The sequence below is a fragment of the Sinocyclocheilus anshuiensis genome, unplaced genomic scaffold (assembly GCF_001515605.1).
Source record: "Sinocyclocheilus anshuiensis isolate Anshui unplaced genomic scaffold, SAMN03320099.WGS_v1.1 scaffold1185, whole genome shotgun sequence".
In the NCBI taxonomy this organism is placed as follows: domain Eukaryota; kingdom Metazoa; phylum Chordata; class Actinopteri; order Cypriniformes; family Cyprinidae; genus Sinocyclocheilus; species Sinocyclocheilus anshuiensis.
In genome coordinates, this window is record NW_015548278.1 from 127,066 (window position 1) to 132,788 (window position 5,723).

Below are 5,723 nucleotides of genomic sequence, written 5' to 3' on the forward strand. Positions count from 1 at the left end.
GTTTGTGTTAAAGTTTTTTGGAATGAGTTATGTACCTCTCAGGGAAAAAAATGATGTATGCTTGTGTACTTGTTATACAGTTATTTTTATTTTATTATTATTATATATATATTTTTTTTTCATTAAAAAAAGAAAGCACAGCAGTCAACGTTGTTCAGATGGTGCCATTTTGAATCTCGGCCAGCAGGCGGCAACAGAGTCAGTCAGGCGCAGCGCGGCACCGCTTCTCATCACCAGCGAGTGCGGACAGCTGTGGCAAGCCGTTTTATCTTAAAATAATCCCAGTGTTACTCGTCGTAATTGCATTTTTACTAGTAACAATTCAATTAGAGAGCTCTACAATTAAATTCTTACTAGTAACAATTATGATTATAGAGCAGAGCTCTACAATTGAATTCTTACTAGTAACAATTTCAATTAGAGAGCTCTACAAATGAATTTTTACTAGTTGTATGTTTCCATTGACTTCCATTCATATTTAATTACAGAGCTCTACAATTGAAATTTTACTAGTAAGTATTACAATTAGAGAGCTCTACAACTGAATTCTTACTAGTAACAATTTCAATTAGAGAGCTCGACAAATGAATTTTTACTAGTCGTATGTTTCCATTGACTTCATATTTAATTACAGAGCTCTACAATTGAAATTTTACTTGTAAGTATTACAATTAGAGAGCTCTACAATTGAATTCTTACTAGTAACAATTTCAATTAGAGAGCTCGACAAATGAATTTTTACTAGTCGTATGTTTCCATTGACTTCATATTTAATTACAGAGCTCTACAATTGAACTTTTACTTGTAAGTATTACAATTAGAGAGCTCTACAATTGAATTCTTACTAGTAACAATTCCAATTAGAGAGCTCTCTAATTTAGTTTTTACTAGTACGAACTGGGATTATTTTAAACTAAGCCGGCTTGCCATAGACAGCAGCACTGAGCGCAGGAGAGGAATGGAGCTCTGAAAGACCTTTTCATCAGCGAGTGAGTTACTGTACCACACTGACAATATTACCAGATATTAAACGTTTTAGAGATGTTTAGATCAGTGCCAGGTTACAATATAGCAATTATTGTTCATTCGGTGCAGCTAGCGAGTTAGCTCGTAGCTCATAATGCCTGCGTCCTAGTGAGACGCCTACATAGACATCATGTTTGGGCGTCGGAGTAGCTTTACAAATTAGCAGGGGTTTTGGTGCGTTCCGAGTCAGCAGTATGTTGGGCCACCATAGGCGCTATTTAGAAACCTCTTTAGTTTTTTTTAGAAACAACCTGTGATTCTTTGACGTACGTTATGTGTGATAAAGGTCGTCTGATGATACATCATGTTTGGGCGTCGGAGGAGCTTTACAAATTAGCAGGGGTTTTGGTGCGTTCCGAGTCAGCAGTATGTTGGGCCACCATAGGCGCTATTTAGAACCCTCTTTAGTTTTTTTTTAGAAACAACCTGTGATTCTTTGACGTACGTTATGTGTGATAAAGGTCGTCTGATGATATCGAATCCAGAAATGCTGCCTAGATGGATAGCTCACTAGTTTGTTGAGACAATCTATGATGTTGTCTGTATACTGTAGACAGCTCACTAGTTTGAGACAAAGCCCACTATTCGCTGTTGCGTGTCTGATGTCTAAAGATAAACGTATGGGTGGATTGTTTGACTTCTGTCTGTCATAACTGTCATAATGTTCATATCCAAGCAAACGGATGTCTTCAGTACCTACGAAATGCCCTAAAAACTTCACTTGACTTGAGCTTGATTAATCACTTCTGAGCTGATTGGTTTTTAGACCTGACTCAGTCCTGTTTTGGAGAGATTATTAAACCATGCTTATGGTTGCAAAACAAATTATGCACAATATTTACTTTAAATTCACAGTGCTCACAAAAAAATGTGCACTATAAATTTTGTCAGGTTTTGGACTACAACCCGTACGGTAACTTCTGGTTCTATCTCAAATCATCGAACATTCACATAAGTGTGCATGTTTATCAGATGATGATGATAACCTGAAAATGACCAAACATCGGCTGATAAATTGGCCTGGCCAACATGTTGGTCTGTAATTAGTTAGATTAGACTGAATTATTACAAATACTGCAATCCTTGCATTTATGTGATGTCAGGTGGATGATACGGCAAGATTATTTATTATTGAATATTACTTTAAATTCACAGTGCTCACAAAAAAATGTGCACTATAAATTTTGCACTATAAATTACAACCCGTACGGTAACTTCTGGTTCTATCTCAAATCATCGAACATTCACATAAGTGTGCATGTTTATCAGATGATGATGATAACCTGAAAATGACCAAACATCGGCTGATAAATTGGCCTGGCCAACATGTTGGTCTGTAATTAGTTAGATTAGACTGAATTATTACAAATACTGCAATCCTTGCATTTATGTGATGTCAGGTGGATGATACGGCAAGATTATTTATTATTGAATATGGTGAGTTGGCTTTTAGGACCCAAACATAAATTAAAAATTCTCAAGAGCGCTGCTGTAATTCCATATGATTGCATTCACTGGTTTCAGATTTCGAATGGGTTCTCATGTTACTGAGGATCCTGGATGTCTGGATGGGTTTGAAGAATGACACGGCTTTGATATTTTTGTGATGCAGTACAATGAGACTAAACTATAAATTGATTTATTTCTACTCAGATTTGTTGTCTGATATGGTTTAAAATGTTGTGCAAAGTGCATGTTAATGATTGACTAATGCTTTTGAAATACAGAGGTCAGTTCTCTGTTTCTCATATAGGCCTACATATCCCATATAACAATTTTCTTTACTAAAAAAAAAAAAATGCAGCATTTTTTTTTTTTTTTTTCCCTAGTTTCTAAGGGTGTCAGTGTTACTGGTGTATGTATATAGTTTTGAACAAAGAAATGCAGCCTTGGTGAGAAAGAGACTTCTTTTAAAAAAAAAAAACATTGATCCCACACATTTGAAAATAATGTGTAAATGCAGCATTTTTTTTTTTTCCCTTTTTAGTTTCTAAGGGTGTCAGTGTTACTGGTGTATGTATATAGTTTTGAACAAAGAAATGCAGCCTTGGTGAGAAAGAGACTTCTTTTAAAAAAAAAAAACATTGATCCCACACATTTGAAAATAATGTGTAAATAATGATAGCTGCACAAATATATCTACCACAATGTACAGTACAGTGTGCCACCATATCTGTCCAAACCATCTGATATCCACTAGGGGTGTAACGATATTCAAACCGAACCGAAAGACCGAGATACACGTACTCTCATGGCGTACCGCGATACTATCCGGGCCAACATGCTGAGACACTTCAAACACGTACGGCCATGATGGTTTTGAATTGCTTGAATCACTTTGAAAAGGAAGGCACCTTTAAGGGCAACATGTGCAGAACAAATCTGTCATATAGGCTACATAAAATTATAATGAGAACACGACTGTAAAAGAATAAGCCATGTTTCAGCGAGTTATGGAAAGAATGCGTCCACAGAGTTATATCTTCATGCCTAGCACAGTCACTTGTGCAGCCACTCACAGCCTTTTGTTGAAGTGTAAGTTGCAATATTTTGTGTATATATATATATATATATATATTGTGTAGCCTATATATTATTTATCTCATATAAGATGCATTTGGTTGAGTTATGCTTTTTTTAACGGCCTACTACAGTGATTAGCTCTTAAGTGCTCATCACGAGCAGCACAAACAACAATGCAGAATATTAATAACTATGACAGGGATTGTCATATACATAACATTATAATGAGGACACTATTATAATAAAACACTTTTAGGGTTTTTAGAGTTTAGTTGCCGTGTTTCTGCAAGTTGTTGCATGAAGAACGTGTTCACAACAGGAGTTACACATTCAGAGCAGCACAAACACGTTCACTTGTGCATTCGGGTCATTTTGTACAGTTGTGATATTAAGCTTATGTAGTATAAATAATGAAGGGTATCCTATATGAGATAAATCTGATGAGTTAAATCCTGATTGATTAAAAGTGCCTCATTGTAGGGGAAACCAGGTATGGTTGTAACATGGGGAGAGTTGTAACAACACCAATTCCACCAATAAGGGATAAAGCAAGGAGTCCGATGATAATTTCATTATTTACCCACTTTCTCCCAGATCCTATATGAATGGTTAAAGAATGTAATTGTTTTGACCAAAACTATATTTTGTTTAGTACTTAAACTGTTGCAGATAAAATTATATAACTTACATTAGAATAAATTGTAGATTCTCAGGCAAAATGGGATGCATTTTAAGCTGCTAATTTCAAACCATTATGCTAATACAGCTAGATAAACACTGGATGACAGGTGTGGGGTAAGTTCACATCTTAGCATCCCCTTACATACAACCGAGGAGTTTCATGTTGTCTATATGGAGCCATTTGACAGCTCAAAGCCAAAGGAAGTGTGGGTAAAATGTGCCATATGCAGTCTCTGGATCGACCAAACCTGCACTCTAAGGTTAGATTGTGACTCTGATTGAAAACATTCACACATAGACACAATCTCACACACAAATGTACAGTTTGTTTGTTAGATCTACATGTTCTTTACCTAGGTACACTGGAGTTGGGTATTCATTAAGCATAAATACCGTTAAGGAAGTTTGTTATAGTAGTCTATTTCACACACACACACACACACACACACACACACACACCTGCATCAGACAGAAAGTGGATTTTAGCTGTGTTCAGTCACAAAATGTGAAACATTGTGTTGTATTGTTCTTTTAGATTGTTTCAATAAACCTGTTTTTGAAGCATACTTCATGGTGTGGCTGCTGTTTTTGCTTCTTTTGTCTAATTGTTACAACTTACCCCAGCATGTGTTACAACATACCCCGGCAGTGGGGTAGATTGTAACAAAGGCACACCATGTATTTGACATCAACTTAAAAGGGCTGTGATATTCTTGCAGAGGTTTGAATTGGTTCCTTTTGTAGTAAACAAATGTGGGTGCTTTTTATAAAAGTTTGAGCACTCTAGCTCAAAAATTCAGTGAGTTACAGATGCTGAAGCATAAAGCGTTACATCCATACCCGGTCTCCCTACTGGTGATCTTCAGGGCACGCAGCTCAAAACAGAAACGCAGAACATTAATAACTAGGGACTGTTATATACATAACGTAATAATGAGAGCACTACTGTAAAAAAAAAAAATGTTGTGATTTCTTAGGGTTTAGCTGACGTTTTCAGTGTGTTGTTACAAAAAGGAGTTACACATTCTGAATACGTAACTTTGTTCAAGTTCACTTGTGCTTAATTTTGTGCAATATAATCAGGGCCTGAATTTTGCAGCGGGCATTGCGCGTAATTCTACACATTCCCGCAGGTTATCTTAATTTTTTAAGGCAATAGGTTTTTTGGTAACACTTTACAAAGCAACAAATTGTAAAGTGTAATTTGTTAATGCATTAATTAACATGAACTAACAGAGAGCAATTATTGTTATTATTAATATTATTAAGTTAAAAGTAAATCTAGTGTCCTTTAGCATTGCTGGTGCCATGGCATGGACCCTACCCCCACAGCAAACAGAACTGAGCCGAACCGAACCGTGGCTCCAAAACAGTGATATGAACCAAACTGTGGCATTGGTGTATCGTTACACCCCTAATATCCATAAAGGATTTCATATGAGCAATATCACTCGAGTACGAGAGCGATACCGGCTCTATATCAGCATGGCTGT

General features: G+C 36.3%; 1 protein-coding gene across 1 annotated transcript in view; it reads left to right on the top strand.

Moving 5' to 3' along the window:
* The first annotated feature begins 922 nt into the window (after nt 1-922).
* Nucleotides 923-5,723, top strand: part of LOC107655804 (polypeptide N-acetylgalactosaminyltransferase 11-like) — a 26,527-nt gene continuing 21,726 nt past the window's right edge. Inside the window, exon 1 of the mRNA XM_016443381.1 lies at nt 923-989. The gene's annotated coding sequence lies outside the window, so the exon portion shown is untranslated. The remainder of the gene's footprint in view (nt 990-5,723) is intronic.